This window comes from Artibeus jamaicensis, unplaced genomic scaffold (genome assembly GCF_021234435.1).
Source record: "Artibeus jamaicensis isolate MK-2021 breed Jamaican fruit bat unplaced genomic scaffold, CSHL_Jam_final contig_1998, whole genome shotgun sequence".
NCBI lineage: Eukaryota > Metazoa > Chordata > Mammalia > Chiroptera > Phyllostomidae > Artibeus > Artibeus jamaicensis.
In genome coordinates, this window is record NW_026521407.1 from 20,426,076 (window position 1) to 20,442,274 (window position 16,199).

At 41.1% G+C, this 16,199-nt stretch overlaps 1 pseudogene; it reads right to left on the reverse strand.

Annotated features, from left to right (window-relative positions):
- Positions 1 to 570: 570 nt before the first annotated feature.
- Positions 571 to 670, reverse strand: LOC119036364 (uncharacterized; annotated as a pseudogene).
- Positions 671 to 16,199: the final 15,529 nt, after the last annotated feature.

Below are 16,199 nucleotides of genomic sequence, written 5' to 3' on the forward strand. Positions count from 1 at the left end.
CATTATTACAGCATTTACTGTCTGCCTAATTTGGGATTAATGATGAGGATGCCTTCATCATAATTAAAGATATATAAACAATAATCTAAAATTTGTCCTAATGTAGTTATTATACAGGAAAAGTAGATACGATTTTTGCATAGTCTAGAGTCAAAGTTCAATTCTGGAGATATGATACAAAAAAATTGAAAGGACATACTACTTTCTCCTATTCTTTGTAGATCATTTAATCTTTTTGAGCATCAATTATCTTTCCTACAAAAAGAGTTTATCTATAGTGTGTTCTCTTTTTTTCCTTTATATTTTTTAATTAAAATTATTGGAACGACATTGGTTAATGAGATTATATAGGTTTTGAGTCTGTATTTCTATGCTACATCATCTGTACGCTGCACTGTGTGCCCACCACCCAGAGGTGGGTCTTCTCCTATCACCATGTATTTGGCCCCTTTTCCTCTTTACTACCTGCCACTCCCCTCCCCTCTGTACCCACCATACTATTGTCTGTATCTATGGATTTTCATTCATTTGTTTTCTGGGTGTCTACCTGAAAAATTTGAAGCCATCTATAGTGTTTCTCTCTCTTTTTTTTTTAGATTTTTAAAATTTATTTTTAAACTGATAAAAACAGATACTATACTTGATCTTAGCCAAAAGGCAGAGAAGTGATCGTTTATTTATTTTTTAGAGAGAGGGGAAAGGAGGGAGAAAGAGAGGGTGAGAAACATCAGTGTGAGAGAAGAATCGATGTGAGAGAAACATCTGTCATCCACCTACTCTACCTACTCCAACTGGGGACTGAACCTGCAGCCCAGGCATGTGCCCTGACCAGAATTGAACTGGCGACCTTCTGCTCTGCAAGATGACGCCCAGCCAACTGAGCCACACTGCTCAGGGCTTTAGTGTCCTTCTAATGTTAAGTTCTGTCGCTTCAGGTGGACTCAGTACACCAATATTGTTGGACCCCTGTAACTCACTGAAATTTTAGAACATATTTTTTTAATATTTTGAGTATTCAAAATATCTAAATAAGCAAAAACATCCAAGTTATCCACTACAGATTGACATCAGCAAGGGGCTTTGAAAGAATTTAGATTCCACCAGGGACGAATCTTGAGCTTCATCAGATAAAGATTAATTTCATGCCATAGGGACTTTATGAGTACTTTTCTTTCCCTATGCTAGTAAAAATGTTAAGAATGCTTTTTCATACACATGTTTTCTAATAATATTATAATTACTCCCAGCCAGTCCTGCTCAAATCTTGCCTCATTATCATTAGCCTCTTTAAATCCAGGTAGAATATGATCCAAAGGAGAGAAGTACTGGAGATCCAACATGAGAGCACATCCAGTAATCCTTGTCTCACACTCTTTGTCATCTGAAAAAAAGTAGCTGGTAAATAAAAATAAGATCATATGTTTGTTATGGTTTATGTACATGTGCTACAGAAAAATATAATTGATGTATGGATTTCGACCATTCGTTTCCATCTTAAAATGAGTTTATAGGAAAGAGATTTACCTTTCCATTCAATATTTCCATACATTTCATAAACGTCAAGTTATTTTTTAAAAACAAGGTAAGGAAATATATTAGAAATTTGGCAACTGTCAACTACAAAAATATAACTTTGCAACTTGAAACCAACGTTATTCTCCCTCATTAGAATTTAGTACATTTGAGCATCAGACACCATGGAAAATATCTTTGAAGAATGCAACTGAATCTTTAGATCAGTCTTTAGATTTGGCTTCCTATTTAGAAGCAAAGTGCAGTGCCTGACATACTAGCTAATGAGCAAGTACAAAAACTGAAAAGTGACCACATATAATACAGAAATACCCAGGAATAAGCAGTGCCTGTAGCATTTTAAATGCTTATCAGTACCAAAGCCACAGTGCTCTGTGGTACCTGTGTCCTGACAGTGTTTCCACTTGGCAAAGCGGCAATGAGGTGCGTGTCGTGTGTGTTTTCATACCCTTTGTTGTTTATATAAAGCTATTTCAGTTGACTCCGCACAACTAAGAGGAAATAGAAGCTTGAGGCCACCGTTGGAATTATTCAAAACACAAAGAAAACCCATGTGTTTCATTCATACAGCAATTTGGGGCGAATGTGGTTTTTGGCCAACATTTTCCAGAAAACCACTTGATTCCACAAGTTTCTTCTGAGTCTGGAGACACCAGCAGAATCCCAGCTGACTGGTTTCGCCCAGTCTGGAGACGCAGGCTGGTCCAGGATATACGTTCAACATGAGCTTTTCTTGGAAGATCAGAAGGTATTTACAGGTGACATGGAAACAAGAAGCATGGGATGCCTTTCAAATTCTAGTAACACAAGAAATCACAGGCTGGATCCCTACAAGTGCTCGGGACACTTGTGGCAGCCTCTATTGCTCCTCGTGGGCCTTGCTTTTTGCTGACACACCAGGAACCAGGCTCCCCGGGTCACATGCAGACTTTACTATTCACTAATGGTGAGTTCCTGAGTAGGTCACCTCATCACTCTGTGCCTCAGGTCCTCACACAGAACCCAAGGGTATGTAACTCACAGTGTTCATAGTGAGAGGAAATGTTTTATATCAAAAGCAGCTTGACCTAGTGTCTGATACACGTTAAATGCTCAATAAATGTTAGCTATCGGCGTTGTCATTATATCATCATTATCATCATCAGTTAGATGCAATCAAACACAGGTGAAGAAGTCTGACCATAAATCTGACATCAGCTTTACATATCACATAAAAAGCTTATTACTATCAAAGAAATTTAGTGAATTCCTCATTGGATTCCTCATTGGATTTAGCAGATTCCTGATAGAGAGAAGTGCCCTCCTAAATCTGGGTTCCAGGGCCGATCCGTGGCAAATCATTAAAGGAGATTGAGAATCCCATCCTTTCCTTAGGCTCAGCGTAACCTCTGAAAAGCCCCATTCATCCCTGGACTCATCAATCGTATTTATGGAGCACCACATCAGACAGTGATGGAATTAAAGAAGAAGAAAAGTCTCCTGCTCCAGACAGAGTCATCGGCCAGCGAGGAGACAGCCATATTCACACATAATTACCATGCATTTACGCATTGCACTCCGACAGCGACAGAGCCCCAAAGCAGAGGCACTTTTGGCACGCCTGAGGGGACTGGCCAAGGCTGGACACAACCAGCAAGGACATGTGGTCCCATCTTAGAAGAGAAGAAAGAGTCACCAAATAGGGAAAAGGAAGAAAGGCCTGTACATACAGAGTAGCAAATATCAAAGGTTATGAAAGCTCTTGACAATGTACAGAGAAAGTTAATTACATGCAGCCGAAGGAAGAGCTGTATTCTGGGGATCAAACAAGCGCATTTGGAGAGGGCGTTATGAGGATATGTCTCTCATCCCCACCCATCATGCAGAAAATGAAAGTAAATTAAAACATAGATCATTTAGAGGTGCCCGCATAAACTTTGTTTGAAAAAAAAAGACCAAAAAGGGACAAAAGAAAAATACTTGCTTAGATAACTGTACATTTTACTTGTTCTTAGAAAAATCTCCCAGTGAATGCCTCTTTCCACAGTCAGAATCTTTTTTTTAATGGACCAAAGGAAACAAAATAATATTTATTGTGTCTCCTGCATTTGATCCTTACAAAAATGGCATTAGCCTCATATGGAAACACTTTGACGCCCCTGAAAATAATTCCTTAACCACAAACATGTCTTCCACTTGTCTGATCTCAAATTATTCCAAGTGAGTATCACAATTTCAGGTCAGGTTTAAGGATATGACAGGCACTATCAGTCTATTAAATATGAATGATATATGAGGCAGAGGGCGGAGGTGCTGGCACAGGAGGAAAGACTGCGGTGGGAGCCCCAATCCGTGTTCTATGGAACTTTCCAGTCCCACCTGAAGACACTTACCAGCAGCCTCTCGGCACAGATGAAGGGAAGAACAATGGAACCGCTCTCTGTGTTCATCACCCAGATACCATCTCAGAACCTCAGTGGAGCATGATTATTGGAAGCGAAATAACACAGATAGGGTTTCACATCCAAGCTTTGGATATAAGGAAAACAAAGACGCAAGGGCACTAACACCCCCTCTCGCTGCACTCCGCTCCTCTTCACCCCCTGCATCCACCTTCTTGTTGCTCTTTTGCTTCCAGCTTCTAATTGGCAGACATCTGATCTGCACTGTCCTTTCATTTTCAGAGCGCACAGGGCCACTTGAGACTGCCTGATACGTGTGGGAAAGTGGCGGCCATGTTACTTGCACCTGTTGCAGGGAACTGCCCATTGCCCCTCCCTCCCTCCAGTTCCCATTGTGTGCAACCTTATTCTGTTTCAGTAGCAGCAGAAAAGAAGTCAAAGTAGCTGGCATTCAACATGAACACATACAAAAAGGAGGCCAGAAAACTTCCTTGTATCTCTTTTCTTCCCAAAGCCTTCCCAGTGGCCTATTTCAGTAGTAAGTGTATCAACCCTATCTCTTTTCAGAGCTACGGCATATGAGCATCAGTAAAAGGTAACGACATAAGCATTTATGTGGACAGTTTATTCAGCACTACTAGTGTGAATCAGCTATGCACACACACACACTTCCTAATTCCAAACTGTTCATATTTGGTATCCTCAAGTAGACCATATCTATTACTTTTGTGAAAGTAAATAGACTTGAGATCAAAGGCACTGGGACTTTTAACTTCCAAGAGAATAGGCTGCAATACCAATAAACTTTCACAGCAACCTCCTTGGAATGTAGGCTGAAATTGAATAACTCTACATACAGATCTTAATGACAGCAATGGAGAGCACACTCAAGTTCAAAGGAGAGGGGGAAGGAGTACAGCTACTGTCTTGAGCAACTGTGCAGCAACTCTGAAGTTTGATGGCCCAACAGTTTAGTTGGTGTCCATTACCATATGGGTACTAAAATCTTAGACTATAACCACTCAACGCTGGTAATAATATATCATAAGACCTGGGAAATGGGAAAGACCCATTAAATCATCAAGTAATACCTTTGCCAGCACCGGATGCAGTGCCCAGAGAATATTCCTAAAAGCTCCCCTTGGGATGAGCTCAAAGACCAAGTCACTTTATCCATTTCCAAAGAGTGCAATCCATCTATCTACAGTATCCAATTGCTGTTATGAAATTAAACTTTGGCCTTAAAAGCATTGTTCCATACCAAACTAGGCCTTGGTACCAGGTTTTCATTAAGGACCAGTCATAGCCCTTGGAGGAGGCAGGAAAGGTCATTTTATCCATTCCCCTACCTCCGGGCAGGTCTTGTGTGAAATGACACCAGCCTGGCTCTTATTATACAATTCCCAAAGCAGGAAGTTCTATAGCCCCTGTTGTAACAGTGCTTTCCCATGACACATAACCCTCATGAAGAAAGTGTTTGCTACGGTCTAGACGAACTCCCTCCCACCACCGTTTAAAAACATGTTCCCACAGTAGCAGAGAACTATGTATCACCCTCACTGGAGAGTCACTTACAAGTGCTTCCCTACATTGTCTCTTGTCGCATAGCCTTGAATTGAACTAGAATTTTCATATCGAAGTTTATCAAAGCAAAAGGCCTATGGGCTTTTGGAAGACAGATGCTCTTCTTTTCCTTTTTTCTATGTTGGACATTGTGGGTAGTGGCAAGGATTTTGATTACTTCAAAGGACAGTATTGAAAACAGAAAAACACTCTCCTGAATGAGACAGTTACATTCGATTTTAGTACATATAACACAAATCTATTTAATTCTTCATTTCATATTTAATTCTCATTATATTGAAAGAATCATTAAGAGATTCATGAAATCAATGTGTGAAGTCTGGACTTTACAACCTTAAAATGTGAGAATATGTACCATATAATATGCTCGTTATACCTCATCATTATTTATTTTTCTGTGACTTATAATAGATAAGAAGACAGGCCTCTTGTTGGCAATCTCTTATTATTCTATTTTATGTTTCTCTAAGTAATCGAAAGCAATGCAATAGCATGCAATTTTTTTAAAAATTACCTTTAACTGCTCTTTTCAAAAGTTGTTCAGAGTAATGAAGCCTTAACAGTAAGGAGCCTGGAAATACATAACCTGAGTTTATGCTTCAGACAACTGCCTTCCCTGACTTTTAATTAACTGGTGAGCATACACTTACTAACAAGATGCTCTGAGGAAAGAAATCAAAATCGATTACTTTCATGCTAGTCTTATTTTCTGTTTTTGAAAAGACCCATGGTTTCACACATTACAAAAACTTCTAAAATGTATCACATTGATAGAAATAAAGCAGTATAAAAGAAAAGCTTACAATTTAGTCATTTCTATTTCATGTTTATTTCACATCTTTTTTGACAGAACTTGAAAGTAGTAAGTTCTAGACAGTAAAACAGTCACCTGGCGCCTTTTGAAATACACACATCATTGTTCCTTTATTCCGCCTGTTAGAGGAACAGAGAGAAGGAGAGAGGGCATTTACTTGAAGTTACCAAGGATAGAAGTATTCCCAACAAACACTCCAGTGTGAATTTTCTGATAAAGTTGTTGAACCAGAATTTCTTCCCACATGACTATAAGGTTTATCCTTATGAAAATTCTTAACACCTTAAATCAAAGTGGGCCAATAATTTTAAGTGTTCTATTTTACATTCCATAATGCAATGTCCCTGTAAGCCAGCGATGCCTGTGTAGGAGACAGTGGTGTAAGTATCTTGCTTGTTCCTCACATAAAATTTTAGACCATCCTCTTCAAGTCCCTGCCTCCTAAGAAAGACACACCTTTTGTGGATTTCTAAACTCAGCCAGAGTTGTTGGGAAAATACTCCCTTATCTACACCAACAATAACAGTTAACATTTTATTGAGTGCTTACCATGAGCTAAACACTCCGCATGCATCATATTATTTGATTTTTATAATCACCCTATGAAGTAGGCACTAAAGTGATTTCCATTTTGCAGGTGAGGTTCACCAAGGTTAAGTATCTTGCCCAAGGTCACACAGCTGGTAAGGAGCATGGCCAGGGCTTAAACCCAACAGTTCCTCTGCAGAGCCTCAGACCATACTCTCCACCAGGCTTAGCACGTGAATCTCTTTAAGTATCACTTTTATTATGACGCCCCTTTCTTGTGTCCAACAGATTAAACAGCTTGCAATCGTTAGAAAAACAAGAGCACACAGAAAAGTGCAAACCAAATAGAGCTGAAATAAAAACAGTATTTTAAAGCGCCTCTTTCAGTCACGTGATCAATAAGGATGACAGTGAAATTAACCCTTAGGTTAAATTTGTTTTCCTTTGTTTAAAAACTGGAAGGTACTCAAGCTGCTGTACTAATTCAGGTCTAAGCATCATCTTGTAACTTTGGGTGACAGAGAAGAGAAACCAGCCTTCTCATTTGTACTAGAAATAGCAAGGGCATTTACACATGCCAACACCACTTCTAGGAAAATGTTTAAACCTGCTATCCCTCAAAAAGAGTAAATTTATATATAGAACAAAAGAAACTAAGACAATTAGAAAATAATTGTCTTAGTTACAGGCATGCCATTTTTTCAGTGAAAGCGACTTCTTACTTTCATTAAAGATTTTGCTGCTTTTGTTCAATCATCGATCATTTCATATGAACAATTCCATAATAGTGAATTGTTCCTGTGTAGGGTTTAGCTGAATATTGAAAAGTAGAACCTCTGCCCTTACTTTTGTTTGTGTGTGTTTTTTTAAAGCACATCACTGTTATTAGATATGAGTAGGTATTTTGTGACACGGGAAGTAATTATTGGACACCAATAGCAGTTTTAGCTGACTTTAGAAAGTTCGCCTACCTCTGTGTTCAGGCGCTCACTGCTAAGAGCAAATGGATGAGCTTCAAAGCATTTGGTTTGGACCAAAGGAAACAGATAATCAGCAGATGATAGAAAGAAACATGCGCTACCCCCCCACCCCCACGCTTGTTTTGGGTTGTTTTTTTTTTTTCCCTCTCCCAGATCGCCTTGTCAAAGGATGATTGATATGTGTGGACCAGCCCTTCAAACGCCTGTCACTGCCTGAGGCATTTCCTATAATCAAAGCACACGCCCACCCAGAGCTAATTAGACATTAGATTAGTGTCAACTGATTGATTTAAAGCAGCCGTCCCTCTGTCCCCACTCCTCTCTTCACCCAGCAGTCAGCATGGGACTGGGCTTCAAAATGGCTCAGCACACAGGCGAATTTTTCATGGAAGCCCCAGGAAGGAGACATGGGGATTATGCAATGCGGCTAGAACGCAGCCAGAGTAACATTTCTAGAAAGAAAGTGAGAAGGAGGAGAGGGAGAAAGAAGAACAGAGAGAAAAGGAGAATGAATCATGTTTCCTAGAGCAATAAAACCCTTCGGTCCAATTTGTTGAGTTTAAGTTAGAGAAAGTGTTTGTGATGTTTGAAAGAAAATTATTTGCAATTTAACCTAGGAGAGCTCTGAGTACATTTGGCTACAATTTAGATACCATTTTTCAAAGTCTTTTCCCTTCATTTTCCCCCCCCTTTATAAATATATGAGCCGGGAACATTCAAAGTTGTCTTAATGGATTAAGCAGAGACAGGGCTGCAAGGAGCAAATTAAAAATGAAATAGTTACAGCTGTTGGAACTGGCATCGGGCAGAGAGAGGTAAAAAAGATTTCTCACGGGATGAGAGAGATCTCAGACACATGAAGCCCTCGCAGAAGTTCAGACACGCGGGCCTCCAAAACAGTATGTGTGACCCAGACTTCTCAGGAACTATGCAGTTCTGCGGCCACTCACCCTAGAGAGGAGCTGAAATCGTTGTATTTCAACTAAAAAGTGAGCCCATTCCCAGAAGAGACCACCAGAGTCGGGGGCAGCCAGGGGCCAGTTTTAGACTTTTCATTTGCAGATTAAAGGCCTTTTTCACTTGTCACATCCTGCTACTAGTACACTCTGGGGTCAGAGCTGATCCAACACAAACACGCCTCTGAAATTATTTCTGTGAATATGGAACCCCGAGACGTGCTGGAACGGCAGCAGAAACATACAAGGAAGATAGTAGTCACTAAAGGGGCTCCCCAGGCCTCCACAGAAGGACACTTCCTCATCTTCTGTACTGAAGGGGGCTGGAGCAGAGGAAGAAGGGACAGCTTGCGATTTGGGGAGAAGCTAGTAGAGGCAAGAACAAATGCAACAGCCAGCCAGTTGTCCTGTTTCAGTTAGTCACCGTACCTGATACTTTTTAAAGTCTCTAAACTTTCAAGGCCACATGTATTATCTCACTGACTTTTTATGATCCCCTGGAAGATAAGTTGGGCAAGTGTCATTATGAATTTGCAGCCTGGTTATTTCTCCCATTACAGACGCGGTGATTAAGGCTGATAACTTTCCCCCAAAGACAGTAAGTCAAGTCAGTGAACCGGTAACAAACAAATCAGAAAATTTTTGATTTCTGCTTATTAGCCTTACCATGTGCCACATTGTCTTCTAGATCCCTGTCTGATGTCATTTCATATATATATATATATGATTTTTATTATCATTTTTAAATTTAGCTACCCAATCATCCCTAGCCCCATGTTTTCCGTGCATAGCAAATCCATTATCCCTGGCTCCCAATTCTGTTTGCTGTTCTCCTGAAAGTAAACCCCCACCTCCTGTTGGGGTAGGGGTGGGAATCCATCTGCAACAATTCTAAGCTCTGAAGATTCAGTCCTCTTAGCTCAAGAAATGAACCAGACCATAAGCCAGAGAGGTCTAGAAGGTTACTGGGGACAATCTACAGAATCCAGAGGACAAAACGCTGAATCCTGGGTTGAATACAGGAGTAATAACTCAGATTTTTATTCTAGGCGATAACTAAAGACCTAAGTGAGCTTCCAACGGACTCCCACCAAAGCAGTAAAGGTGTGAGGAAGTGGGCACTGAAAACTTAACACCGCACTAAAATATGTCGTGAAAACTGACGGAAGTTCCTGGAGTCCAGAATGCAATCAGGCACCAGAGCAGAATGGAACTATTGTTTTATTTTTCTTCTGTATGGGCCTTAGCATCATAATGACAGCTTTCAAGGGCTACTTAGGTTGAAATATGAAGCCACAAAGGCCAAGAGTAGGCAAAGTCTGGACGATTCCATCCACGTCACTGTTTTCCCCAGGCTTCCTGGTCTCCCTGTAGAGACAGGAATTCAGAGAACAGAACTGTAGAGCCAAACGGAGTGAGGCACACGGGAGAGTCTTCCAAATGCCGATTCGGCAAATTTTAACTTTTTTCAGCTATAAACCTTTCAATACCTCAAAATAAATCCTTCAATTTTATATGAGATTTCGATTTCTGCAGCTGTAGATTTATGCAGTGTGCTGAGGCCAGGCCAAGAGAAGTGAACATAAACGATGTGACAGATAGCATAAGGATGTTATTCAGCTTTTCGCTACGCATTGCTCACTCAGGAACTTTCCAAATGTCACGCATAGCCTCTCACATTAATTAGCTGCTAAAGCAGCTGATCTCCTGCAGTGGCTGTGCATCTCCAGCCTCTAGCTCTCAGCTTGAGAGACGCAGGAAGCAATGCACTTCCTTCCGCTGGCTGGCGGGGATCTGAGATGCTCAGACCAGCAGAGCACCCAGGCAAACCTACTGCCTGCAGGCCTGCCCTCCTGGGATGCCAAGTTACGCGCCCTGGTTGCTAGTAGGAAGGGGAATACTGAAATGTAATATGCTTCCGGAGTCAGCTATAGTCAGTCACATAATTTATGCCCACAGAATAAACAGCCAGTAGGTTTGCAAGAGACTGTAATGGGCCTATCACTATGTTGCCTTTACTGATGTGCTTAAGAATAAATTAACTGATGCTTTCTGAAATTTATTCTGAATCAGGCTCTGTGCTAGTTTTCTTATAAATATCTTAGTTAACCTTCATAATAATGGAGCAAAACAGATAGAATCTCTCACTCTACAGGAGAAGAAACCAAGGATAAGAAAGGTTAATGTCTTACCTAAAAGCATCAGGTATTTGCTTGAGGGACCATCTCCTTTATCCTCAACATTATGGGATCGACTTAAAGTAAATAGGATGATAATTCCCCCAAAAACCTATACACGAGGGAAGGGAGGTTGTTTTCCAGCTCAGATGATGGGGGGAGTCCCAGGCTGGTTCTCTCCTACAAACATCAAGCAGGCTTTGTCATCATAGCAGCAGCCGAACACAAAAAGACTGGAATTTCTTAACAGTGCCTGATGCCATGATTTTTCCATCTCATTTTAATCAGACTTTTTCACGTGTGAATTCCGCTTCTGACCAAGAAGTAAAAGGGAGCATGCATACCTTCCCACCTGAAACCAATTTTTTAAATTGGGATAAAAAAATAAAACATACAACAATGGTTCTGAGGACATTTGGACAATACAAAGGACAGCGAACTCCGAGTGAAGGGCAGCAACAAAGGGAGCCCTACAATTTCCGCAGTTTACTTCCCGGAGAGAAGTGGGGAACCCAGGTGGAGCCGAGTCATCTCCTTAGGCTGAGGAGACAGAAAGGGTATTCGGGAAGGCCATGGCAGTTAGAGCTTGTGTGCAGACAAGCTCCCGTGACCCAAACTCTCAGCTGATCAGTGCGTACATGACAGAGGTCCGTAATCATCCCTAGTCCCACGTTTTCTGTGCACAGCAAACCCAGTATCCCTGGCTCCCAATTCTGTTTGCTATTCTCCTGAAAGTAAGCCCCCGCCTCCTGTTGGGGTAGGGGTGGGAATACAGTGAGTGAGAGAAGGTTAGGAGCCGTATGTCAGTGTTTTCCACCATATTCCTCACTCCTGTCCCCCACCCCCAAAGTCTTCCTTAGTGCCGAGTACCTGAAATTCACTTTATCAGCTTATTTTTAATATCTTCATCTACAGGCACATAGTGTTCTGCTCCCTGCTATCTGCTGAGTCATTTACCAGAGTAGTCATTCATTCCTCAGTATCTAACTTCTGAAGAAATTTCTAGTCCATTATGTTCTCCTTTCCTATCTTTTATTTTTTTAACCTCAAACTTTCTTTGAAATTGTTTTACTGCTAGGTGAGTAGGGTTTTAAAAAAAATGAATGTAGGCTGTACTACACATATTCAAACACATGTTCAAACAATGGTTAGCCAGTTTAAGAGAATTCTTCCTACAGTGCAAACTGGCAATCCACATTCTGAAATTTGATGGGCTAGGTCCACAGCCCTCCTTGTCTGTGTATTTTCTCGCTCTACTCACAGATGAGAAGGCTGGGACTTAAAATGATTGAATAAGTGTTTCAAGGTCACAGACTCATACTTACATTCCAGGGTTTTTATGAGTCTTAAATAAGAAAAATCACTTAGCATGGTTGTTGTCTTATCATAATTGATCTAAGAAACTGTTTTTCATGATTAAACAGCTGGTCCTTATTGATTCTCCAGTTTCTGAATGCAGCACAGGTCGGTCGGTAGGAAAGAGGAAAAGAGAAAAATGTGACAGAATAGGATGCACTACACTAAGTGATCAAAATAAGACACAAACAAATATGTACTCTGTGTGTCTGTTTATATGACATTCTAGAATAACCAAAACTAAGCTGTAATATAGAAATCAGATTGGTAATAGCTTGGAGCAGGGTTGGCTGGGATGGGGCATAAGGAAGCTTTCCAGGGTAAATGAAAATGTTCTATTTCTCTCTCTCTCAATATATATATATATTTGTGTGTGTATATATATATACACAAACACACATATGCATGTATGTATTCATATGTTTACATGACTATATACACACATATATATTTGGTGACATGTACATGAATAGAGAAAAAACACCATCGGTCCTTCTTAGCAGAAGAAGAGACAATGTCATAACGTGTTAGCACAAACATGGGAATTGTAAAGAATCTTAACCACCAGCAGAGAATGCCAAGGGACTCTGATTACCCTACTCTGTTTATCTGTCTCCTTTCCTAACAGACTCTGATTGCAAATTACTCCTGTTTCTTCAGACCATTTGTTTCTACTCAAAGTTCAGTGTTCTCTAATTGCAGATCAAGAAAACTTCCCAGAATATTTTTCTCTCTGCTACAAGACCATTTTAGGGACCAAGACCCCTTGTCATTATAATAGTAGGAGTCTGCAGAAAGTTTGGCATTGAATTGCTTGAGATATACAGGGAGTTTATGCTCATATTGTTGCTTATTATTGTATTATTTATTTGTATTACTACCTCCTTTTGCTCACCCCTGTATGTTATGCTAAATGATGTGCTATTATTGAGCATAGTAGGCAAGGCTCCCACATGAGTGAGTGCTAATCAGTCTAAATATTTTATTTAGCTATGAATTCCATTCAAAGGAAAGACTTCTCTTTTAAAGGCCATGGATCATTAATATTTCAATACCCCAAGCATAAATCTGGCAACTTCAAGAAATTTTTCAGAGGAAAGGCACACAATCCAAGTGACTATCTTAATTATCTCCATCAGCCCAATTAATTTGTGGTAGATTTCAAGCTGAAACAAAGGCCCAGGAATGAGTTTTGCTGTCCCCACCCAGCCCGAGGATTCTGCGAAGCCTCTCCCTCAGTCATTCCAGGGAAGAAATACAATAGCGTGGGGTTGAGCCCTCGGGGTCTTGGCAGCCAGAAGCAGTGGCGGGAAGCACTGCCAGTGCTCCTATCAGTGTGGAAAATCACGGTGCAGCTAGCTGAGGTGAAGAATCCTTGAGAACAGAGGGGAAGACTACATCATCTGATAAGTCAAAATTTAAGAATTGTCCTGAGGGTGAGTCTTACAGTCTGAATCAACGGATGTCTAAAATGCAAAACTCCTCAGAGTTCTTCATTAGCCTCCAGATGGCATGTGGTTCCTTTTGTCTCCAGGAGCCAGTAACATCAGTGGGTCTTTAAACCGGATCCTGAGGCGAGCCTCGGACCACAAGGCAGCATTCCGCCCAATGGCCCCAGTGTCCCAACTCCTCAGACACTTTTTTGGCGTGCTTCTCCCATCAGATTAGTTCCCTTGCATCTGGCCACCAGTTGAAAACAGGCCTGAGCTTGTTCTATTTGATGCTCTAGTTTGAATTGTTTCTACTGCCTAACAAATAAATCAATGCTGTGTCACAAATCAGTGCATAAGTAGAATAGACAAGAACCCAGATGGTATGTTTAGCAAGCAGGCCGAGAAGAATAACCACAGCCCCACCAGCTCTAAAATCCCCCCAAGTCCACTTCTGATGTCTAAAGTTTCATCATGACAAGTTTGTTGTTGTCAGGTTAAAGTAGAAAAATTTACTAACATACAGAGAGCACGTGCACAGAGAATTAAAGCATTATTAGTTATCAACCGCTTACCGGAACTTTCCTATTCTAAATGTCTCCAAGGCAACAGAGGTCCCAGAGGTTTATATCTAAGAAGGTGTAATAGAAACCCCACGCACCAACCAAGTGGAAGGAAGCCAGGTGGGAATAAAGAAATTGGGGCAGGTCAGGACACTGAGGATCTTGAGAGAAGAAGCACATCAAGAAAACTAAAAGGGGAAATAAGCAATTGCCCAAGACATATTTTACCTATTTCGCAATTATGTAAATTACCCAACACAGAGAAAGGTCTGTGGTCAATACTTCTGGAGGGACAAAAGCCAGAGATTACCCTCCCCCAAAGTACTTTCAGGAAATGACCGTAAAGTCAATGAAAAGCCACGGCAGTCCCTCTGGAAATGGTAAAATGCAGTAGCTTTAGGCCATGGTGTCAGACAGAGGCTGGGTGACCACCAGCCCAAGAGTTAGAGAAAGAGTTTCTTTCGTGAGTCTGAGTTGGGCCAGATGGTTTCCCTGGTTGCATTTAGGAGCCTGTGATAACAAACGTGCAATTTATTGCAGACAAGCCTCAGGGTGAGAAAGAAATGAGGTGGCAAAATCAAAACAAGTAAATAAGGCAACTGTCCCTCCGAACTGTGATGCCTCCCAGGGGCTGAATGCAATGCTAGCTCCTACTCTGAGGAAACTCACAGTCTGGCAGGTGACAAGAAAACCAATCAGAGCAACATGGGAGAAGTGTTTGATAGGGAAGTGCTCAGAATGCTAGAAGAATTTAGAAGAGGGTCTCAAAGCCACTCCTCAGGGATGCTTCCCACTGAAGATTACTTCCTGGCTAAGGTTCCAAAGATGAGGGATCAGGCAGATCTAGAGGAGAATGAATTCCACGCAGGGAGCAGTAGGACAACGTATTCACAGGCGTAGGGGTGCTTGGAGTGTGTCCAGGGTGAGAGGTGAAGGGGTGAGAGGGCAGAGGCCAGGCTACAAAAGATCTTTCGCATGTGCTCTGCTAAGGAATCTGTGCAAGCATGTGTCCACGTTTGCATTCCCACCCCCCACCTTATTGCAGAAAAGATTTACAGCGCCTGTTGCTAAAGAGTTTGGATTGTATTATGAGTGCAATTGAGTGTAATTGAAGGATTTTAAGCAGGGAATAACATGTTCAGGCATGCATTTAAGAGAGATTATTCGGGCAATGTAGAAAATAAATCGTAGTGGGTACAGGGAAAAGGACAAGACTTTAGGCAGTTAAGGCAGAATAGAGGCAATTACAGCAATCCGAGGGAAAAATGATGCAGGCCTGAACCAATGCCGCGGCACAGGGAGTGGAGAGGACTAGATAGATTTAAGGTGTATTTAAGAGTGGGCGGAATAATTTCTGAGTTAGCAGGCCTAATGATACTTAACGCTCCGGGAGTAAACTGAGTAAGAAAGAAATTGCTCAGGAAATGTGTCTTGATCAGGAATTCGGGTAAGAGAGACAAGTGATCTAGACAATGCACCCGATACTAGACAGCATTTGTAATGTAGAAATTTACAGTTTCAAGCACTGTGAATCATCAGCCTAGTTTCTTTTTAGTGCAGCCTTATTTCTTGCAGGGTCACCAACTCCTGGGATTGTCCGATGATCATAACTGCCCTTGGAACGACTTGGTGCATTTTTGATAGGAGTATTGTCGTCAGTAACACTTCGAAAATTGAAAAACCATTTCCCTGTCATGTGTAGTTTGCAACATACAGAAAGTGAGGGAGGCTATTATTTTCCAGGATGCAAAATATCTTCCCATCTAAAGCAAACACTTCACACAAAGATTGAATTGTCCAATAACTTAAATTAGACATTATAAGTGAAAATGTCTAACACCAAACCTGGAACATAAGTAGGTCTCAGTAAGCATTTGTAGCATCTGAAACTACTTGT